Here is a 10830-nt window from a genome sequence, read left to right as displayed (position 1 = left end):
GTCTCAGAAGGGTATTTTATTATGCCAAAGAAAGTACACTCTAGAGCTTATAGCTGAGTTGGGTTTGGGTGGCTGCAAGCCAACACTTACACCACTTGAGCAGAATCAGAAGCTCACAAACTTGGAATATGATCAGCAATGTGGTGGTCTGGAAAATGATCCACATTTGCCAAATGTGAAAGGGTATCAACGATTGATAGGAAAACTACTCTATTTGACACTAACTAGGCCTGACATTGCCTATAGTGTTCAAACTTTAAGTCAGTTCATGCAGGCTCCTAAGAAGTCACATTTAGAAGCAGCACACAGGGTGGTCAGATATCTCAAAAATGAGCCAGGACTTGGTGTTCTAATGCATGCAGAAGGGAAAAGTATTTTGACAGCATTTTGTGATGCTGATTGGGCAAGTTGTCCTAACTCAAGAAGGTCTGTAACTGGTTACACTGTGAAGCTTGGCCAATCCTTGATATCATGGAAATCCAAGAAGCAAAACACAGTAGCTAGGAGTTCAGCAGAATCAGAATACAGAAGTATGGCTATAACAGTGTCTGAGTTGATTTGGCTTATTGGTTTATTCAAATGTTTAGGTATTGATGTTCCTACACCAATTCAGATGTTTACAGACAGTAAGTCAGCCATGCAAATAGCAAATAATCCAGTGTTTCATGAGAGGACAAAGCATATAGAGATTGATTGTCACTTTATAAGGGAGAAGGTGCAACAAGGTTTGATACATCCAGAGTATGTCTCAACAACTGAGCAGGAAGCAGACTTGCTGACAAAAGGACTTGGAAGTGTTGTGTCGTAATTTATCTATCTTTAGAAAAATCACTTTTTGAAATGTTCTAAGTATAAAACAATTTGAGAAAAATACTTAGAAAGAGTCGCCACTTAATTTTTTAAAGAAATTAAGAAAACTTATAATTTTCAAATATTTAAACAGAAAAAATCATTTGAAAATATCAAAGAGGGTTCGGGATTCAATTTACACCTCGAGAAGGGTTTAAGTATTCGAAGTGTCCGTTAACATGCGGTTGACCTGCGATTTGACTAAAATATATTTGACTATTTTTTAGAAAAAAATGTGATTTAACATAAGAATAATAATTTACAATATTTGGCTAACTTTGAGAAAAATAGTTAAATAAATGACATGCTTTTATTTTTTTTAGTAGAAAGGTATCCAAAATAAAACAATTTGAGTCGAAATACAAATGATTAGAATATAATAAAACTAGATTAATTAGAATTTCTTTAATTCATTTTCGAAATAAATAATTTAAGCCAATAAAATTAAGCATGAAAATCATTTTTAATTAATTGAGAATGAAAGCAAAGTTTTGACTAATCCCTTTTTTTTTGTAGAAAAATGACCAAGTAAAGAATATATATATATATACATTAAAGAATATGTTGTTGTTTTATTTTTTTATTTTTTAGAACAAAAGATTTAACTTAAACTGTATAATTTGGCCAACATATTTAATTAATAAAATAGATAAAATAAATATTAAAAGTTAACCAACACAAAGGAAACAACTTATCTTTTGGAGAATCTAATTAAGTTAGTTAAAAATTATAAAGTTAGAATTAAATAACAAACAATACATAATCACAATTAAATAATTAAAGAGTAAGAGAGAAATTGAATTTGGGCCTCCTTTTGGGCCAAATTTGTCGGAATTTTGGGGCTTAACCCAATTCCCGTTTTTGGTATACGACTGATGTATATCAGTGTATATCAGCGTGTGCATAGGTGTTTTTCGTGTATATCTCGCTTCCAAACACCTGTGTTTCACCTCATCTCTGTATTTTCACACTTTTCGGCCTGTATATGAGTGTATACCGATGTATATCAATGTATACAGGCTGCATATCAGTCTGTTTTCAGCTTCCTGAGACTTGTACATCAACTCCAAAGACTCATTCTTCGATTTATCAAAGTTGGCTGACTCAATAAAAGAATCTTGGACCTTTATGGCCCTATCATCGAATGGCAAGGAAAAGAGATAGAGTCCGTGAGGACTCGGGTCGGGTTTTCACATGCATAAACAAATGAAAAAGGATATAAGTAGCGCTCACAATAGTTCATAAGAGAGAATGAAGCCATATGACATCTAAAATATAAAAAAAATCCAAAGAGGAATTTTCACATAGCAAAAAATAAAATTAACACATAACTTGCCTATTTTTAAGAGTGTCAAAATAAAATATTCAAACTCACATGGCAAATTGAAACTAGGCCAATATAATTATTCTCATAAAATTCAATCACTCTAACAAGAACATATTACTGCATCATTTCTTAACATTACAGATAAGCTACTATCAAAATTTCCTTCACTAATCAAGTGAAAACATTCCAAGTGACATCCAATAAATGCACAGTGCTAAGAAATTGTTTTATGGACCAAAGGAAAAGCGGATCACTCTCCAAAAAAAATAGTAATACAACTAAGTAGATGTTTTCGAGTAAGAAGGGGTGGGAAAATGCATTAGAAAGGTTACATTTAAGAAGCTCACCAAGACCCATTTTTAAGACAAAAGAATAGTTCAACTCCTCAACTCAATTTATGAACACACATATAATCAGGGAACTTGATAAGAAAAATTAAAAGAAGTACGACCCTGTCACATAAGCTCATTAAATAATGCTACTAATTTTTAATATTAAGACTCACCGTAGCTACTCCCAAATATTCTCAATCCAACCAAGAACTAAACAAACTACTAGCTTGACCAAATTGATAATTAAACTCGAGAGCTCAAAGCAATACAATAGAAGGAAATACATAAATACATGATGACTAAATTACAAGACACATGAAGAGATATGCTGAGAACACATTTGTTTAACTTAAGCCAACATGAAATTGTATTCCCTTGATACTATAGCAGACCACAGATTGTGAAGAGAGTACACTTATCATATGAACAACTATAATATCGAATAAAATTTCCAGATTTTTGATTAATGTGTAACACCAAAATCAGACCACGCTCTGAAAGCTAAGGAACAATCTTCACTTTTACAAATGTAAAAGATTTAAACGCTTTATAATAAAGTAAAGAGACTAATTTTTATAATTGTACTTGTCACATTGTCTCTTCCTCTCTCTCTTTTAGGGGTGTAGCTACGTATGTCAAATGGTGACCAGTTAAACACCTTTCGTGCAAAATTGTACTATGCATATAGAATAACTATTAATTTCCATATATATACCTGGTTCAACTCGTAAAGAAAAGGGATTAAAGTCGTACTAGATTGCATTGCAAAATTGAAAAAGACTAAAAATTATACCGTATATAGAAAATTAAAGTCTATACCATAAAAAATTATTATACATATATTTTAAAATAAAAAGTACAAAAATAAACCATTAAAATTTTAAAAAATCATACTACAATGGTGGAAACAATTTTAAAAAAAATAATCATTAAAGATATATTTAGATTACAATACTGGAAAATATGTGACAAAATTAGAGATGGTCCCTTATGTTGTCACCAGAGTTCATTCTTTCAACATGTGTATACGTAATACGTTATAAAGAGTCAGGAATGTCCCTATTCTTGTCTCCAAGTATATGATCCATTGACTCACAGTGTGACTTTTACTTACCACTTTGCTGGAGTCCCTATGTCTTGAAACAATTCCAATAGAAATAATTTATCAAATAATTACATTAAAATTTCACTTTTACAAATGTAAAAGATTTAAACGCTTTATAATAAAGTAAAGAGACTAATTTTTATAATTGTACTTGTCACATTGTCTCTTCCTCTCTCTCTTTTAGGGGTGTAGCTACGTATGTCAAATGGTGACCAGTTAAACACCTTTCGTGCAAAATTGTACTATGCATATAGAATAACTATTAATTTCCATATATATACCTGGTTCAACTCGTAAAGAAAAGGGATTAAAGTCGTACTAGATTGCATTGCAAAATTGAAAAAGACTAAAAATTATACCGTATATAGAAAATTAAAGTCTATACCATAAAAAATTATTATACATATATTTTAAAATAAAAAGTACAAAAATAAACCATTAAAATTTTAAAAAATCATACTACAATGGTGGAAACAATTTTAAAAAAAATAATCATTAAAGATATATTTAGATTACAATACTGGAAAATATGTGACAAAATTAGAGATGGTCCCTTATGTTGTCACCAGAGTTCATTCTTTCAACATGTGTATACGTAATACGTTATAAAGAGTCAGGAATGTCCCTATTCTTGTCTCCAAGTATATGATCCATTGACTCACAGTGTGACTTTTACTTACCACTTTGCTGGAGTCCCTATGTCTTGAAACAATTCCAATAGAAATAATTTATCAAATAATTACATTAAAATTTCACTTTTACAAATGTAAAAGATTTAAACGCTTTATAATAAAGTAAAGAGACTAATTTTTATAATTGTACTTGTCACATTGTCTCTTCCTCTCTCTCTTTTAGGGGTGTAGCTACGTATGTCAAATGGTGACCAGTTAAACACCTTTCGTGCAAAATTGTACTATGCATATAGAATAACTATTAATTTCCATATATATACCTGGTTCAACTCGTAAAGAAAAGGGATTAAAGTCGTACTAGATTGCATTGCAAAATTGAAAAAGACTAAAAATTATACCGTATATAGAAAATTAAAGTCTATACCATAAAAAATTATTATACATATATTTTAAAATAAAAAGTACAAAAATAAACCATTAAAATTTTAAAAAATCATACTACAATGGTGGAAACAATTTTAAAAAAAATAATCATTAAAGATATATTTAGATTACAATACTGGAAAATATGTGACAAAATTAGAGATGGTCCCTTATGTTGTCACCAGAGTTCATTCTTTCAACATGTGTATACGTAATACGTTATAAAGAGTCAGGAATGTCCCTATTCTTGTCTCCAAGTATATGATCCATTGACTCACAGTGTGACTTTTACTTACCACTTTGCTGGAGTCCCTATGTCTTGAAACAATTCCAATAGAAATAATTTATCAAATAATTACATTAAAATTTCACTTTTACAAATGTAAAAGATTTAAACGCTTTATAATAAAGTAAAGAGACTAATTTTTATAATTGTACTTGTCACATTGTCTCTTCCTCTCTCTCTTTTAGGGGTGTAGCTACGTATGTCAAATGGTGACCAGTTAAACACCTTTCGTGCAAAATTGTACTATGCATATAGAATAACTATTAATTTCCATATATATACCTGGTTCAACTCGTAAAGAAAAGGGATTAAAGTCGTACTAGATTGCATTGCAAAATTGAAAAAGACTAAAAATTATACCGTATATAGAAAATTAAAGTCTATACCATAAAAAATTATTATACATATATTTTAAAATAAAAAGTACAAAAATAAACCATTAAAATTTTAAAAAATCATACTACAATGGTGGAAACAATTTTAAAAAAAATAATCATTAAAGATATATTTAGATTACAATACTGGAAAATATGTGACAAAATTAGAGATGGTCCCTTATGTTTGAGGTTTTTTATTTAAAAAAAATAAAATTAAATATACTTATGGGCGATTTAGTCATTTAAATTTGTCAATAGTGAGCGTTTTTCCTCATTGTCAAATATTTTAACGATTGTTTATTTAACAAAAAACTCATATTCTGTAGGCGTAATTTTTGTACTTTTTACAATTTTTGATATCTAGTGCAACATATACTATTTTATAAAATCTATTTCTAGTGTGTGATGTAGATTTTTAAGATTGCAATATTTGAGATTTGATGGAAACATGTAACTCTCTTCCCCATAGTTCTTGTTGTTGAGATGATTTTAGAGAAAGGATGAAATAGTAATTGTATTACTAGAATTCTGTTATAACAGATTATGAAGTAGTTAGTTAGACTAGTCAGTTAGTTAGTCATTCTATAAATAGTAGTAGATACACTAAATGTACATTCATTCTGTATTCATTCTAATCAATACACACAAGCAGTTATTTACTCTCTCTGTTAAGCTCATGATCTAGAAGATCTTCATTACTTCTTCAATGGAGGTTTTATCAGAAAGAAAATATAAATTTAATGATATATTTATCTGGTATATATAACTGATGAAAAGTAGCAAATATCTTATTATTAAATTAATCAAAATGCTTATAAACTGGTTCAAACATTATAATTGTTAATTATATCTTAAAAAATTTAATGTGGATGCTTCTATTATTATTGATACCGACCCTTCATTGCCAACATATGCAATGAAAATTATGCAATGAGTGACACCAAATACCAAAAATATATGCTATGCATATCTCAAATTGACAATGATTGTTCATTGAAGTGAAGAATCAAAAGTCGTGATATATACATGATTAACAATGATTATTCATTAAAGTGAAGAATTAAAAGTCGTCATATGTGTCATGTATATCTTAAATGTTCTGCTCGTTGGAAGAGGAATAGGTTAAAGTGGGATTCTCTTTACACAATAATTATAAAAGAAAAATTCTCTTTTATCTAGAGACATAAAATTATAGGTAAGATTATTCGATTTAGCAAAATATCTCCCTTTTTGATAAAAATATATAGAGCCGTTAATATGTGCTAGGCTCGTTGGGTCGACTTGGTCTAACTCGGGATTTGATAAGGTTGGGCTACGATTTTTGAAGCCCATTTAAGAAAAAGGTTTTTTAGTCTAGCCTGAATAAGTCTGCCGATTTATGGGGATTGAGAAATATGGATAGGGCCGGCCCGTGGGCCAAATAAAAATTAATTAAAAAATAAAAAATAAAATTGAGTATTAAAAGTAACAAGAGTCTAAACTCAAAATCAGTTTAAAGTTTTAACTATTACAATTTAAATACAAATTATGTTTATAAAATATGTATTACGTAAAATAAAAATTCCCTAAATTTTTTAGGAATCACTACATAGGCCGTATCCTATGGAATATTGTCATAGTTTTTGTGTTTTATTATGATCATTGAAAAACAATTAATTTTTATATTTTTATTTAGCTATTTATATTTTTACTTGAAATCAAATTTAATAAATACTATAAAGATAATTTTATTTGTGGATTTGATTAACAAGTAGTAACACTAACACCATGTAATATTATCTTGTCGATATTTATGATAACATTTTTAAATTATAATTTAATTTAAAAAATTATAAAAAAATTATTTTTACGAAAAGAGGGCTGGTCTGGCAAGCTCGTAGCCTACGTTCTTATGGGCTGGGCCGACCATTTTCTGGCTCACACAAAAAATGGGTTAGCTCAGCCTGACCCGTCAAATTTCAAAGCATGTATGAGTTAACCCGGATAGAATGGGCCAACACATATTGACCGCTCTAAAAATATTGTGTTTTGATACAAGACCTTAAGTTGAACTGATAACGTTGAAAGAAAATTTAAATTTAATGATATATTTATCTGATACATATAACTGATGAAAAGTGTTGACACTCAATTTTGGCCCTCCACAATATAAATTAATCATCGAACTTCTTAAATTCCAATTGATTTGAAATAATTGACTTTATAAAATTCAAAATATTTTTTAAGTTATTTTAAATAGTTTTGCAAGATAACCTTTGGCTCTGGAGGAGTGACAAGTAAGTCGAGTATGAAAAAGAAGCTTGCAACCTCTTAGTCATGAATGTGGTACACTTCACACCCATAATTAAGAACTTATATGGACATAATTTCCAAAGCTCTTAGTGATTGCCTTTAAAAAAAGGGAAAAAATTCAAAAGATTTTGAATTTTTGCTGAACTTTTCCCCCCCAAATTCCCTTTATATAAACCTCCATTTTTCTTTAGCAAATATCTTATTATTAAATTAATCAAAATGCGTATAAACTGGTCTAAACATTATAATTAGTAATTATAAAATTAATGTGGATGCTTTATTATTATTGATACCGACCTTTCATTGCCAACATATGCAATGGCATAAGAAAATTATGCAGTGAGTGACACCAATATCAAAAATATATATTATGCATATCTCAAATTGTCTATCATGGTTCATTATTGAAGTGAAGAATCAAAAGTCGTCGTATATGTCATGTACTAGATATAATGAGCCCGTGCTTGCACGGGTCTAATAATTATTATTTTATTTATCTATTTATATGTGTGATTTATAATATTTTCAACGTAATTTTTAAATAATATATGTTACTTTTTTTTTATTCTAATTTATGTAGTATATGTGAAATTTTGATAGTTAATCACATTTTTTTAAATTATCTGTGTTAATTTAAATTTGAAATTGTTTGAGTTTTAAATTAAAAAATATTTTTAGGGAAAGTGAAGCGAAAATCATACAGAGAAGTAATTTTAGATACTTGCAAAGAGAAGTGAAAAGTTTGTTAAGGAAAGGCACTACACAATTGTTGTTTAATGAAGAGAACCATCAAATTTGGTAAAGTAGTATATGAAGGTTAAATTTCAGATTAGTTCCCGTCTTTATAAATTTCTAAACTTGACCCTAAGTACCTAAAGCAAGTCCCTCTGGTTGTAAAATTTTGAAATTTGATCCCAAGCTGCTCTAATTCATATGTTTTTAAATACTTTAAGTTGCAATTAAATAGTATTCCTAACGTAATTTTCAAATAATATATGTTATCCCATTTGTTCCAATTTATATTTTAAGTTGCAATTAAATAGTATTCCTAACGTAATTTTCAAATAATATATGTTATCCCCATTTGTTCCAACTTATGTGGTACATGTGAAATTTTGAGAGTTAATATGTTTTTCAAATATTGTAAGTTGTTAATTATTATGATTTATGATATTTTTAATGTAATTTTCAAATAATATATGTTACTCCCTTCGTCCCAGACCCTAGTTATACAATATGCGTGAAATTTCGAGAGTTAACCCAATATGTAATATTTTTAGTTTATTTTTAGTACTATTTAAAAAAGGAAAATATTAAAAATAAAAATAAATTAAAAAGATAAAATATTATTATATTACTATATATAATAATTGGGAATTAGATGAGAGACAATTTTATAAAGAAAAATTACAAAAATCCCACTTTTAGTTTACTTATTACCATTGTCCCCTATAAGTTTTACAAATACCCTCTGGTTGTAAATTTTGAAATTTGATCCCAAGCTGCTCTAATTCATATGTTTTTAAATACTTTAAGTTGCAATTAAATAGTATTCCTAACGTAATTTTCAAATAATATATGTTATCCCATTTGTTCCAACTTATGTGGTACATGTGAAATTTTGAGAGTTAATATGTTTTTCAAATATTGTAAGTTGTTAATTATTATGATTTATGATATTTTTAATGTAATTTTCAAATAATATATGTTACTCCCTTCGTCCCAGACCCTAGTTATACAATATGCGTGAAATTTCGAGAGTTAACCCAATATGTAATATTTTTAGTTTATTTTTTAGTACTATTTAAAAAGGAAAATATTAAAATAAAAATAAATTAAAAAGATAAAATATTATTATATTACTATATATAATAATTGGGAATTAGATGAGAGACAATTTTATAAAGAAAAATTACAAAAATCCCACTTTTAGTTTACTTATTACCATTGTCCCCTATAAGTTTTACAAATATTCAAGATCCCTCATTTTCAGGTATCAAATTAGTGTATCTCGGGCATCAGATTAGTGTATCTCACGCATCAGATTAATGTAGCAGTGCTTATATTATTGTATCCGTTTGAGGGATTTCTGTAATTATAAACTTTTAAGGGATAAATTATAATTTTGTCTTAAAAGTATATGATTTCTGTAATTTGTCCATTTTATAATGTATTTGTAAGTAGGTGGGCTAGCTTTGTGATAAAAAGGAAGGAGGGAACTAAAGTAGGTGGGCCAACTTTGTGATAAAAAGAAACTAATAGTTCCTCTCTTTGTTAAAAAGGAACTAAAGTAGGTGGGCCAGTTTTATGATAAAAAGAAACTTAGTTCCTCTCTTTGTTAAAAAAGGAACTAAAGTAGGTGAGCCAACTTTATGATAAAGAAGGAACTTAGTTCCTCTCTTTGTTAAAAAGGAACTAAAGTAGGTGGGCCAGCTTTATGATAAAAAGAAGGGCAAATTACAGAAATCACATACTTTTAAGGCAAAATTACAATTTATCCCTTAAAAATTTATAATTACAGAAATCCCTCAAACGAATACAATAATATAAGCGTTGATACATTAATCCGATGCGCGAGATACATTAATCGTTAAATACGATACATTACATTTTATACATGATACACTAATCTGATGCGCGGGATACACTAATCTGATGCGCTGATACATTAATCAGATGATCTAATGCGTGAAAATGAGGAATTTTGGAGATTTGTAAAACTTATAGGGAATAATAGTAATAAATAAACTAAAAGGTGAGATTTCTGTAATTAATCCTTAAAAGAAACTTAGTTCCTCTCTTTGTAAATTGAGAAACTTGACCTCAAGCTCCTCTAATTCACACTTACTATATATAGTAAAGTGGGGTTCTCTTTACACAATAATTACTAAAATTTCTACTACTTATCATTATCATCATTCATTATATAGAAGTGGTGGTTCCTCAACTACCACCAAACCAATCAAAAATCGCCACATGGGCCTAATTAATATTTCTTTCTTTTATATAATATTTTCTATTTCTACTTTCTATTTCTTTCTATTATATTATATATTATATATTATCTATATATATAAGTCTTGGACTACCAAGGGTATTCCCGTCATTTCATACTATATAAGTCGTGGTTCCCTTGGACTACCAAGGGTATTTCCGTCATTTCCTTCCTTAAAAGAGCTCCTATCATACTATATAAGTCGTTGTTCA

The sequence above is a fragment of the Solanum tuberosum genome, unplaced genomic scaffold, assembly GCF_000226075.1.
Source record: "Solanum tuberosum cultivar DM 1-3 516 R44 unplaced genomic scaffold, SolTub_3.0 scf00240, whole genome shotgun sequence".
Lineage (NCBI taxonomy): Eukaryota > Viridiplantae > Streptophyta > Magnoliopsida > Solanales > Solanaceae > Solanum > Solanum tuberosum.
Note: the sequence above shows the minus strand (reverse complement) of the source record.